General features: G+C 45.0%; 1 protein-coding gene across 1 annotated transcript in view; it reads left to right on the top strand.

The window, feature by feature from the left end:
• The window catches only part of LOC142888020 (NLR family CARD domain-containing protein 3-like), a 175,434-nt gene that overhangs the window by 3,799 nt on the left and 157,762 nt on the right, over positions 1–13,873 (top strand). The gene's annotated exons all lie outside the window — the stretch shown is intronic.

The raw sequence follows: 13,873 nt of genomic DNA, 5'->3' as shown, positions 1-13,873 counted from the left end.
GAAGATTATGATGATGGTAATGATGATGATGATGATGATGATGATGATGATGATGATGATGATGGAAGCAGCAACTTCTCATTCTGCTCTCCTTCATTCAGTGTTCAACTCTCAGATCTTCACTGTGCAGTGGTGTCTTCAGCTCTGCAGTCCAGCCCCTCCAACCTCACACTGCTGGACCTGAGCTGGACAATCCTGAAGGATCCTGGAGTGAAGCTGCTCTGTGCTGGACTGCAGAGTCCAAACTGCAGACTGGAAGTTCTCAGGTCAGTTCCTGCTTTCTACTGGTGGACAGTGTGTGTCAGCAGATGACAACTGGTGTGTAACGCTGCTCAGTGTGAAGACTTTGAAGCAGATATTAAAGACTCATCTAGACAAAGTGGATGTTGTTGATATTTTCATGTCAACAATCTGCAGCCAGAAAAGACTTTGGATGGTGGAAGAAAGTGTGGAAAATGTCTCCAGTCACTTGAGAGCTCAATGGAAGTTGTTGATTGGTGATGAAGGTCACATGACTGAGCAGAAGATCCTGTGAAGGCAGATTAATAGTGCAGCAGTATTTCTTCATCTTGTCCTTTGAATGTGTTTGACTTGTAACGAGTCTCTGATGACTGAAAACAGCCACAAGCACACAAAGGACTCACTGATTATTTTCCATCTTCACTGCTGATTGGCTGCACACTGACTGACACACTGCTGTTGTTATTGTGTTGACAACACACTGGCACAATGACTCCTTTGAGGGAATGACTCAGTGATCCCAACAGCCGCACATCTGGATCATCAACAGGGAGGAATGACTCTGAATATGACATTTACACCATGGAAGGAATCAAATATTCATTCTTTATTCAGGTTGGAGAGGTGCAGTTTGTCAGAGCTCAGCTGTGATTGGCTGCTCTCAGCTCTGAAGTCCAACCCCTCCCACCTCAGACTCCTGGACCTGAGTCAGAACCAGCTCCAGGATTCAACAGTGAAGGAGCTGAGTGGTTTTCTGCAGAGTCCAGACTGTAAACTGGAGACTCTGAGGTCAGTTCACCCTCTTCACTCTACAACTTCTGTCACTCTTGTTATTGTTGTCATGATTTTCACTTCACTGCTGTTGGAAATTCAATTTGAAGTCACTGGTTTGTGTTTGAAATGAGTGAAACTGGGTTTAAAGGTCCAGTGTGTAAAATACTGCAATCTAGTGGTCAGATTTCAGATTGCAGCGCTCACTCACTCACCCTCTCTCCCTCCCTCTCTGTTTCTGTCGTGTCAGATTCTGAAGTCCACATTTCACTTTGATGTTCAGAGTGATGACACCCTGGAAAAACTCTCCATCATTTATTCTACATTCAGGTTGGAGAGCTGCAGGTTGTCAGAGCTCAGCTGTGATTGGCTGCTCTCAGCTCTGAAGTCCAACCCCTCCCACCTCAGACACCTGGACCTGAGTCTCAACCAGCTGCAGGATTCAGGAGTGAAGGTGCTGAGTGGTTTTCTGCAGAGTCCAGACTGTAAACTGGAGACTCTGAGGTCAGTTCACCCTTTTCACTCTACAACTTCTATCACTCTTGTTATTGTTGTCATGATTTTCACTTGACTGGGCCCTGTTGCAGGAAACTAGGATGAGGGATTAAGCCGGGATATCTTGGTTATCCTGGATCAATTGATGTTTGATGTGGTTGCACAACAGTGGGATAGGTGGAAGTGAGATATGTTCTGCTAGAAGTTACCATGGAGATTTATTGTGTGGAGTGAGCTGCTCCAGACCAGGCTGAGTTCCAGGATCTATTTCATCCTTGTCTCAGTCAACAGTCACCACCAGTGGAAGGCAGTGCTTCTTCCACTCAACACTGCACATTGTTATCATCTCCAGCCACTGTCATTATTTCAAGCTTTGGAATCATTTCATTTCAATCATGATAAAGAAATGAGTTGAGATCATATTGCAATCATTGGATAATTTCTAACATGACTTCTACTTTGCCATGCATCCTATATAAAAATACACATCCCATAGAAAGATGAAGACACATCAAAGAGTAACATGAGCTTGTTTTTGTGACAGTGGACGGTCCTGTCACTATGCCTCCAATTGATCATGCGCCCTGGCTGCTTGGCCAAGGGAAGATCCCTTATGCTGAATGCTTGGTGCGCATGACTATGACCTGGGAGTCTGGGCTTCCAAGCTCGCGAGCTTTGAAAGTTCGAGAGTCTGGAGACTCATGGAGATGGTAGCTCGATAGAACGGCTCCCGAAAGAACCGAAGAAATCACAGACCTACCCCCATCCAGTTGAGTAATATAATTTCCACATACCACGGTAAACGTACAGAGGGGGTAAGACGACAAACGAAGCCCCTGCTTCTATATAACAATCGGCGAGAGAAAGGAAGTAGTTACAGCTAACTCCGTGAAGCCACGGGCTAACGAAGAAGCGAGGACGAGATGGCTAGCTTAGAAGTGTTACTAGAAGAACTGAGAGGTTTCCGTCAGGAAAACAACGAACAACTGAAGTCTATCAAGGAGGAAATTAATAAAACAAATGCAAGAATCAGCGAAGTGGAGGAGCGGGTGGAGAAAAATGAAGAGAGGACTCTAAACACGGAGGAAGTGTTAACCGGGCTGCTAAAGTTACACGTGAAGCTGGAAGAAAAGCTAACGGACCTAGACAGTCGATCTCGTCGGGAAAATGTCAGGATCTACGGTGTTCCGGAGGGGTCCGAGAAGGACTCGGAGTCGATGACTACATTTGTGGAGACCTTACTGAAAGAGGGGCTCGGTCTGGTCGAGAACGCGGCAGACGTGCGGATAGAAAGAGCACATCGGGCGCTGGGACCGCAACCCCCGAAGAATGTATCACCACGTTCAATACTTGTGAGGTTTTCGAGCTTCAAAATGAAAGAGTCTGTACTGCGCAAGGCTTGGCAACAAAAGGGACTCTTTTGGCGTGAAAAGCGAATAAATCTCGACCACGACTACCCACCAGTCATTCTCAGAAAACGACGAGAGTATACGGAGGTTCGTAGGGCTCTGAAGGAGAACGGGGTCTCGTTCCAGACCCTTTTTCCGGCGAGATTGCGAGTGAGATATGAAGAAGGGCCCAGAACCTACGACAACATAGAGGAGGCTACGGAGGACATGGTCAAAAGAGGTTACAAAGTGAAAGTCATGAGTTCACCTGATTCCCTGAAGGAGCAGATCGAGCGGCTGACCTGGACTAGGACAGGAGGGAGAAGAGAGAAAGGCGCCTCCAGCTCTTCAAGAGAAGTCAACTACAAAGAGAGGCTCCGGGCATTTAGGAGAACATCACCACCAGCTCCTTGAGAACTGAAGGATACCATGTTTTTCCTCTTGAGGTACACTTCTCAGATAGAAATTTCTACATAGGCTAAGTTAAAGATGATAGTTTCACAAAAAGGTTCGTCAGGGTCCATCCGGAACTGTGCTGCTGCCACCTGAAGGGCCCTCACCAATAGATTTGGGAGGACATTCCCTTCCGGGCTGTCACCAAGAAGCTCAACAGGGTCTAGGTTATGGACCCCTGTTTGGAAGCCGAGCTTGTTTTGTTTTGTTTTTTGTTTTTTTGTTTTTTCATTGTGCAGTGAGTATGTATGTTCTTGCTTTATCTGTTCATGTTCTTTTAGTTCTAGTGGGCTTGAGGGGGCTCTCCAATGTGATTGGTGAAATGGAAGACATCACTTAAATGGAAAGAAAACAACTGAAGGTGGTTTCATTCAATATAAATGGGATGCATAATCCGATAAAAAGATGGAAGATTTTATCTAAATTAAAGAAAGAAAAGGTCCAAATAGCTTTTCTGCAGGAAACCCACCTAGACGATTCCGAACATGCCAAGTTGAATAAGATGGGATATAAATATGTGTATTTTTCTTCCCATGCTTCGGGGAGGCGAAGAGGGGTGGCAACTTTAATATCAAGTACCCTGCACTATGAACATATTGCAGAACATAAAGACAAGGAAGGCAGATTTGTTTTGACTACAGGGAAAATTGATGGCGTCCTGATAACTCTTATTAATGTTTATGCTCCACCTGGTAGCGACTGGACCTTCTATAGACACATATTTGAAATGACAGTAACAAAAAGTCAAGGGGTATTGATATATGCCGGGGACTTTAATGTTAGATTAAACCCGAATTTGGATTCGTCTGATGGAAAATCTAATACACAAACTATCAGTAAAAGAATCAGAAACATGTTAGAAGAAACTGGATTGGTGGATGTATGGAGAGTTAAAAATCCATGTCGTCGGGATTACACGCATTACTCCCCTCCATACAAAGTATACTCACGCATAGATTATTTTTTCATGCTCAAAGATGATATTCATAGGATAGAAAAATGTGAAATCGGCCAGAGCCCTAACTCGGACCACAGTCCAATTTATATGTCTTTTTTTCTGACTAAGAAAAACAGATTCACTCTCTGGAGGTTTAACACAAACTTGCTGAAAAATAAAATTATTAAAAATAATTTGAAAGATGAAATTAAAAGATACTTGGATGAAAACGACAATGAAGAGGTGGGGCCAATTATACTCTGGGACGCGTTAAAGTCGGTGATCAGGGGTAAAATAATAGCGATCTCCTCAAACGAAAAGAAAATGAGATTACAAAAACAATACAAACTGGAGGAGGAGTTAAGGAAACTCCAACAGGAGCATTCTAAAACCTTCCGGGAGGTAACAAATATTAAAATCAAGGAAGTGAAAAGAGAATTGGATGAGTTAAACACACTAGAGATACAAAAGAAACTTCTCCTTACAAGACAAAAATATTATGAAGGTGGGGAGAAATCGCTCAAACTCTTAGCATTTAAATTACGAAAACAACAGTCAGATAGAACTATTTATAAAATACGAAACACAAATACAAATGGTGTTGAGACAGGACTGGGAAATATTCATAAATGTTTTAAAAACTTTTATCAGACCTTATATTCCCAACCCAAATTAAACAACGATCATCAGATAGACATCTTTCTTTCCCACCTGACTCTCCCTACAGTCACGAGTGAACAAAATAAAAAATTAATATCGGAGATAACCGACGAAGAACTACGAGCAGTTATTGGAAAGTTAAAAGGAGGAAAATCCCCAGGAATGGATGGTTTTACCTCCGAGTGGTATAAAGAAATGCAAGATCAGTTAATCCCTACTTTATTGAGAGCGTTTAACTGCGTTTTGAAAGAGAAAATAATCCCTCCTTCATGGAGAGACGCAATAATATCAGTAATTCCTAAGGAGGGGAAGGATAAATTGGATTGTGGTAACTACCGTCCAGTGAGTGTGTTAAATATTGATTATAAATTATTTACTGCCATATTTTCACAGAGGCTTGAAAAGATTTTACCCGACATAATACATAAGGACCAGACGGGTTTTATCAAACACAGAATGACTCAGGACAACACCAGAAAAACATTTCACATCTTGAATCACGTAGAACAAAACAAAATAGAAACTGCAATGCTGAGTTTGGACGCAGAAAAGGCATTTGACTCGGTCAGATGGTCATTTCTGTATAAAGTGTTGCATAAATTTGGATTCCACCAGTCCTTAATTGATGTATTGGCGGCATTGTACGAGAAACCATCAGCTAAGATAAAAATTAACGGAGATCTATCGGAATCATTTATTTTGGAAAGAGGTACGAGGCAGGGGTGTTGTATTTCACCTCTCCTCTTCGCCCTTTTTATAGAGCCTTTGAGCCAATGGATAAGGCAGAGGCCTGACATAACAGGAGTTGCGATGGCCTCTGGTGAACAAAAGCTATCCCTGTTCGCTGATGATTTAATACTAACTATAACAAATCCAACTAAAACTATACCCATATTAATGGAGATGATTGCGGAATATGGTTCATTGTCGGGTTACAAGATTAATATCAACAAGACTCAGGTTTTAACACTGAATTATGTCCCTCCAAACAAAATTAAGAGTTTGTATAGATGGAATTGGGAGGCAGATTCCATAAAATATTTGGGGGGTTTTCTAACAAAAGAATTTTCCAGGACTTTCGATGCCAACTATGGCCCCCTACCATCAAGACTAAAAATAGACATACAGAGATGGAATGTGATCCCTTTTTTCAATTTACACTCCAGAGTTGAGTCAGTCCACGCTTGTTATATCTATTTCAGTGCTTACCTATCTTGATTCCAGAGAAACAATTTACAGAGTGGGACAGATTAATATCACAATATATCTGGCAAGGGAAAAAGGCCAGAATAAGGTACAGAACACTGCAGTTGAAGAAAGAGAAAGGGGGGTTGGGTCTTCCCAACCTACAGGAATATTATCTTGCAGCTCAACTGAAACCATTAATCTAACTATTCTGTCCACAATACAATGCAGGATGGAAAGACATAGAGAGTTCCTCAGTGGAAGGTGTACCTCTCTTATCGATGTTGATGGACAAAGAACTACAAGATGATTTGATGATACCGCATGACTCGATGTTATACACAATGCTAAACTCTTGGAGAAGAATAGTGAAAATTTGCCATTTAGGTAACCAGATCAAAATGTTCAAGTGGTGCGCTTTTGACTCGGCTTTTAAACCAAACAAGAATGACGGGAGATTCAAGGGATGGATCTCAAAAGGATTAACCACCTATTACATTTATCAAGAGGGGGGTGTTTCAGAGTTTTGAAGAACTTCAAAGGTCAAATGGGTTGGAGAAGGATGACTTCTTCAGATATCTGCAGGTTAGGTCTTACTATAATCATAATCTACAAGAAACTTGGGAAACAGCTGGACCAGGATTCTTAGAAGTGCTTTTGTCATTGTTGAAATCAGGTTCCTGTACTAAAGTTGTCTCCAAGTTATACAATGGTATTCAGCTGTACAAACAAGTTGACACAGACTACATAAGGAATAAATGGCAAAAAGAAGGAAATTTAATTATTTCAGTTGAAAGCTGGGAAAAGATTCACAAATTTCAATGGACGACCTCAAGCTCCAATTCATGGAGGGAATTCTGTTGGAAGAACATTGTTCGGTTTTTTGTAACCCCTGCCCAGAAAAAACATCACAGCAACAGTGCTACCTGCTGGAGACAATGTAAGACAGACAAGGCAAATCATTACCATATCTTCTGGGGTTGTCCGGTGATCAAACCATTCTGGGATCAACTGTGCATGCACTTAAATAACATTTTTGTTGAGAAAATTCCTTGTAAATGTGAAGTCCTGTACTTAGGAGACATCTCATGGGATAACTGGAATTTGTCAGATAAAAAAACTCATGGCAATGCTTCTGGCAGCAAGCAAAAAAACTATCACGAGAAAATGGTTGAGGACTGAAGCACCTACAATTGATGAATGGATTGATATTGTTCAGAATATTTACATTCTAGAGAAATTGTCATTCTGTCTTAAAGGTCAAAGAGACTCCTTTTTCAGGATATGGACAAAATGGACGGAATATATAAAAGCTGTAATTTCTGTAAACTGAATTTGACTGCTCTGTAAAATCATTGTCATGATACACACTGCTAGACTGGTTCATGAGATGATACACATTTTACTGTGTTTTTTTTTTTGTTAGTTTTTTTTTTCTTTCTTTTTTATGTTAAAAGGAATGGAGTATTATTAGCAATTATATTTTCATATCCACACTTGATGTGGACTTTATATTGTACGCAAGAGAAATGTCTGTACACTTGCTTCTCCAAATAAACAATAAATTACAAAAAAAAAGAAAGTTCGAGAGTCTGAATCCCCGTCCCAGGCGCAAATCCTCATGGAGGCTTATGAGGAGGTCAAAGATGGCCAATCCGTTAATCCCAGCTCCATAACCGGGGTCTATGGAAGGAAGCCGCGTGCATGGCGCACTGATCCAGGATAGCTTTCACCTGGCGTGATGAATCCGTGTCTTCTCATCCTGGATGGCTTTTAGTGCGACCCATGAAGCCTGGACACACGTGTTGTGGATTGGTTGAACGCTGAAGGCTTAGTGACTCATCTTGGATGACGCAATCCTACTTTGGTGCAAGGGGGCCCAGACAGCAACATCATCAAGAGCCAGTAATGGACTCCACAGTGCAGCACTCGTTCGCTCACCCTCCCTCTCCCATTTTATTCTGTAGAGTCAGATTCTGAAGTCGACATTTCACTTTGATTTTCAGAGTGATGACACCCTGGAAAAACTCTCCATCATTATAAACTCTCCATCATTTATTCTACATTCAGGCTGGAGAGGTGCAGGTTGTCAGAGCTCAGCTGTGATTGGCTGCTCTCAGCTCTGAAGTCCAACCCCTCCCACCTCAGACACCTGGACCTGAGTGACAACCAGCTGCAGGATTCAACAGTGAAGGAGCTGAGTGGTTTTCTGCAGAGTCCAGACTGTAAACTGGAGGTTCTGAGGTCAGTACTGGTTTGGAACCAGTGGATGATGGTTTCAGCACCAAACACACTTCATCACACATGTTGAATAAACATTGAACTGAAGGTTGATTCATATCAAAATGACATCCAGAAATATGAAAACTTCATTCTGTTCATCAGTGGTCATGTGACCAAACATCATTTCAACACACATTAGTTTTGGACTGAGGATTTAATTTCAAGGTGACATTTTCTGTAGTGTCAGATTCTGAAGTCGACATTTCACTTTGATTTTCAGAGTGATGACACCCTGGAAAAACTCTCCATCATTATAAACTCTCCATCATTTATTCTCTATTCAGGTTGATTGACTGCAGTTTGTCAGAGGTCAGTTGTGATTGGCTGCTCTCAGCTCTGAAGTCCAACCCCTCCCACCTCAGAGAGCTGGACCTGAGGTTGAACAACCTGAAGGCTTCATCAGTGAAGCCACTGATGGATCTTGTCCACAGCAGAGACTATCAACTGCAGACTGTGAGGTCAGTACTGGTTTGGAAGCAGTGGATGATGGTTCCAGCACCAAAGCCAGTTGATCCCACAGCAGAGGTCCAGTGTTCCCAGTCACAGTGTGAGAGGAGGATGGTGTCGTCCAGCTGCTCCTCATTCATCCAACATCTGCTGCCAAACTGCTTCTTCTCTCAGTTCACCCCTCAATTATTGATCAGTTCATCTTCATCAGGCCTCAGTATCAGTCCAACACTCCATGGTCACATGACCTTCATATGTTCCACACTTGACATGTGACTGAGAGTCTGCTTCTTCTCACCAGTCACTCCATCATCTCCATCAACAGTCAACGTCTGTGTGATGATGCGTTCAAGGACTGTGAGTCCTGACTCCTGCTGTCTCTTCTTCTCTCTGCAGGTGGGAGAGGTATTGAGGGAGGATGAGGAGGAGAGTGAAGAGGAGCGATCTTTGACCCCAGTGGAGCCTGGTGGCTGGCGGACTGCTTCTCCCTACAAGCTGCTGTGGTTACTGGGAGAGACGTCCCAGAAGCCACTGGTGGAGCTGAATCCTCAGTGGAAGAAGCAGGACTTGGAGCAGCTGCTCAGTGAAGGCAGCAGCAACACAACCACTGCTTCTGCTCTCATCATCCACGGCTGGAACATCTCAGCATGAAGGTTCCACACATCAACAACACACTGCTCTGCTCTCACTTCAGACTTCTATAACATCTTCATTTTCGAGGTGAAAAATACTTTTCAAGAGACTTTATTTCTGCTGCAGGTGGGAGAGGTATTGAGGGAGGATGAGGAGGAGAGTGAAGAGGAGAGCTCCATCTAGTGGTGGCTGACAGAACTGCGTGTCACGACCTTTGACCCCAGTGGAGCCTGGTGGCTGGCAGACTGCTTCTCCCTACACGTTGCTGTGGTTACTGGGAGAGACGTCCCAGAAGCCACTGGTGGACCTTGCAGTGCCACATATGGACTCTTGGATTGTTCTTGGCCTTCCAGTGAAGCACTGCGTGAGCACTGGAGGTCAACCATGACTGATAGAGGTCAAAGGTCAGAGGTTTGACCAATTACAAAGACCATAATTAATTAGATTATTTTCTTTAATAGAGTCCCAGCACTAATAAATATATATTTGTATGCGTACCCATATAAGTCCATCAATGTTTAATGCACCTTTTTTCTTGAGCAGTATCTTTAAATCTCCACCTGCTTGTGTTTGCATGTTCAGGTAGATTAATGTGTATGTAGATCTATGTTAGTAGCTTCAATGTGCTGTGAAATGTGGCATCTTCACCAACACTTGTATCATTTGACTCAGGTGTCTCAGTGTTTGCAGAGTCATTGCAATAAAGCGCTCAACACCCTGGTGGTTCTGGATTGTTCTCGGGGGTTCTAAGAGCTAAACACCCTGGTGGTTCTGGATTGTTCTAGGGGGTTCTAAGAGCTAAACACCCTGGTGGTTCTGGGTGGTTCTGGATGGTTCTTGGAGCTTCTAGGGTGTTCTAAGAGCTAAACACCCTGGTGGTTCTGGGTGGTTCTAGTACAGACATGGGCAAACCCCGTCCTAATAGAGTTGCCGTATGTGACGTCATTGGCAGTCGCCTCTGTCCGGTGGGCGACTGCCAATGACATCACATACGGCAACTCTATTAGGCCAAACTACATCGGTTGATTAAGGTTATCTTTTTTTTTTCTGTCAATCCCTGTTGTATTTACGGTACTTTGTTTGTATTAATGTTGTATACACAAAATTCTCTCTCTCTCTCTCTCTCTCTCTCTCTCTCTCTCTCTCTCTCTCTCTCTCTCTCTCTCTCTCTCTATGTATTGTTGGATCAGATTTCCTTGTGCCGTGCTGCTGATCCGCGTGTTGGTTGAATGAAGAGTCACAGGAGAAGAATGCCAATTTAAATATGTCTTTAGTAAAGAAATCAATTGAGGGTACAACTATACAGAGCTCTGGGCCCAGTTCAGAACCCTAGCAACACCAAAGTATTGTCAGGGCATGAAGTCTGACTGCTCTCTGTCCCTTGACCCAGTCCTTTTATACAGAAAGAAAACATGCAAACACTCCCAGGTGTTGTCCTCTTCTGACTGGCTGCCTGGTCTCCAGACCCAAGCCTCATTGGATGTTGGGGCAGCCTTTGATCCAAGTCTCTGATTACTGAGTGCAACAGGAAACAAGTCCTTATTTGGCAGGGAGCCAAATGATCCATCATTGGTTCCAGCGTGACCTGTTGAAGTAATACAGTGCACAACATGCCTGAGGTCACAGGCTCCTCCCCCCCGTGCCTCCGATGGATCATGAGTTCTCCCCCCTGTAAATGACCGGGTTATAAAGTCTTATGGTGGTCGCAAAGTCAGTTAGCTCTCTGTCCATCCTCTGGTCCCCCATGGTCACCCTCTGCTCCCCCAGGGTGATCCGGTCCCCCAGGGTCACCCTCTGGTCACCCACTGGTCCCCCAGGGTCACCCTCTGGTCTCCAGGGTCACCCTCTGCTCCCCCAGGGTCACCAGTTAGTGAGGGATGTTCTTCCCTTTGTTCCTTCTTGAGCTCTTTGTGTGACTCCTGCAACAATGCCTTTTCTCTATGAGTAGGTCAGCCAAATGATTAAACAGCTTTATATTAATAATCATGTTATTATAAACAAACATCTAAACTAATTATATTATTCAACACTAACATCTAAACTAAATATATGATTCCAACAGTATAGATATACATACAAGGTAAATCAAAATACAGTGACGAATGTATGTATTCAACACACACTATCTATCACCGGCGAAATAGCGTTTTGACCTCCATCTATCCATATATCACGTTCGACCGCGATGTAGAGGTCTGTCCCAATGGAGTTGCCCCCCCCCCCGTCAACATAACTTCGGTGGCCCGCCGACTCGATGCAGGTCTGTCATGTCACCCCTGTTCTCGTAGCTCAACACCCTGGTGGGGCTTCACAGACACTGACTTGGTTCCATTGACATTACAGCAACACGTTTTCTTCATGATATCCCAGGATACATTGTCTCCTCCTATGAGGTGGCTCACCAAAACACTGCATCCATCTGCTGCTGCTCCGCTACCCCCCACCCCCTCTGTCTAGTAAAGCCTTCTCGTGTGTCACAGTTCCACTCATAGCAAGGCTCCATCAGGGTTAGGTAAAAACAAACCCAGTGTTTGAACAAACTGAGTGGAGCTCAGCAGTGACAAGGTCACCACTGTCCTTTGTCAAGGCCAACGTTGAGCCTCCTACTCCCCCTACAGCCACAAGGATCTAGGACTTCCTCTGGAAACACACCAGGACAAACAGCCCACATCAGAAAAACACATTTCAGTCCATAAAATGTGTGTATTTATTGATCTATTTGTAGTAGTTGATAATAGTTGATACAACTCACTGCTGACAAGGTTTACACAACACAACAAACCGTTGAGTTCAAAACCCAAAGAATAATTGTGTACTTTTCACACACATCCCCGCGCCATGTTCACTGGTCAGTGAACGGGTCACGTGACCCCGTACGTCACCAGCAATCCATGGCTGTGGCTCAGTTCAGGCGCTGCATCCTTGGAAGGCTGCAATTTGAAAGGAAGTTGCGTCACCGCACTGCGCTGAAGGCTCCTCCCAATTCCCAATAGTCAGAACGACGCTCCAAATGCTCCCTACTGTTAGCACCAAGGCTACACCACTACTATCCTTCACCTCCTTCTGTATCCCAGGATGCTTTGCGTGCTGCTGCTGCAAAGCATCCTGGGATCCTGGGAAGTCAGCTGAAATTAGCGCCATTAGCGCAAAGACACCGCGTATAAATTTAAGTATTGAAATTTCACATCAAATCTTCAGTTTTTAACGCAGGGTTTTTACTGATTTGAACATCCAACCAACCAATGGTGAGCTTGATGCTATGAAAACCACACTCCGGGGTTGGCCAGCAGGAGGGAACGGCGGTGACGCAAACAGGAAGTACGCCCAAGGCTAGACCGTCCCGTGAGGTTACCGGGGAGGCGGGGTTTGGGTCGGTCCTTCTGGGCCGGGTCCTTGGGAGGACGCTTCCTTCAGACGGAGGACGCTTCATTCAGACGGAGGACGCATCCTTCGGACGGAGGACGCTTCCTTCGGACGGAGGACGCTTCCTTCGGACGGAGGACGCTTCCTTCAGACAATGGAGGCTTCCTTCCAAGGATGCAGACCCTGGATTGAGACTTAGTCCATGAACTGCTAGTATGTTTTTCTAGATATACAGCGCTTACTGTCTAGGTGGGAACAACTGGCTCTGTGTGTGTGTGTGTGTGTGTGTGTGTGTGTGTGTGTGTGTGTGTGTGAGACGGGCACTAGTAGACAGAGTGTGCGGTCCTCTGGGACGTGGTCCTGCTGCTCTGGCTGCTGAGGCTCATGTGCTTGTGGAGGCACGGCAGCTTCCTGGCCAGCAGCTTTCTCAAGTGGCTCTGGAACTTCTTGCCCACAAACGTGTAAAACACGGGACTGACGCAACAGTACACGTAGGCCACGTTCTGCGTCACGTACAGCGCATAGTCCGTGGCCTCCGAGGCGGCACACGATGAGCCGCCCCCCCCCCCGGCTGGGGCCGGAGAGCTCGAGGGCGCGCAGGAAGACTATCACGTTGTAGGACGTCCAGCAGAGGAAAAAGGTGAAAACGGTGACAAAGATGAGCTTGACGGTGCGGCACTTGTTCTTCAGCCGAGTGGACAGGACGCGGACGGTGATGCCGGTGTAGCAGTACATCACCATGAAGAGCGGGAGCAGGAAGAAGAGCAGGAACTGCTGGTAGCACGGTGCTCTCGGGGTACCCGGCCTCCTCGCACATCAGCCCGTCGAACGGACTCTCCCACACCGTCTGCAGGACAAACTCCTTGGCGCTGGCCGCCACGCTGACCAGCCAGACCGTCAGCGTTCCCGCCACGGCGTTCGCCCTCCTCCTGCTCTTGGCGGCCGGGACCGCGTGCACCACGGTCAGGTAGCAGAAGCCAACAGAGTAGGCGCCGCTGACCAGCTTGCACAGCGCCTC

Source organism: Nelusetta ayraudi, unplaced genomic scaffold, assembly GCF_046127955.1.
Source record: "Nelusetta ayraudi isolate G7.1 ecotype Tasmania unplaced genomic scaffold, CSIRO-AGI_Nayr_v1 ptg000018l, whole genome shotgun sequence".
NCBI classification, from domain to species: domain Eukaryota; kingdom Metazoa; phylum Chordata; class Actinopteri; order Tetraodontiformes; family Monacanthidae; genus Nelusetta; species Nelusetta ayraudi.
The sequence above is the reverse complement of the archived record's forward strand: the minus strand, read 5'-3'. Positions and strand labels throughout refer to the sequence as shown.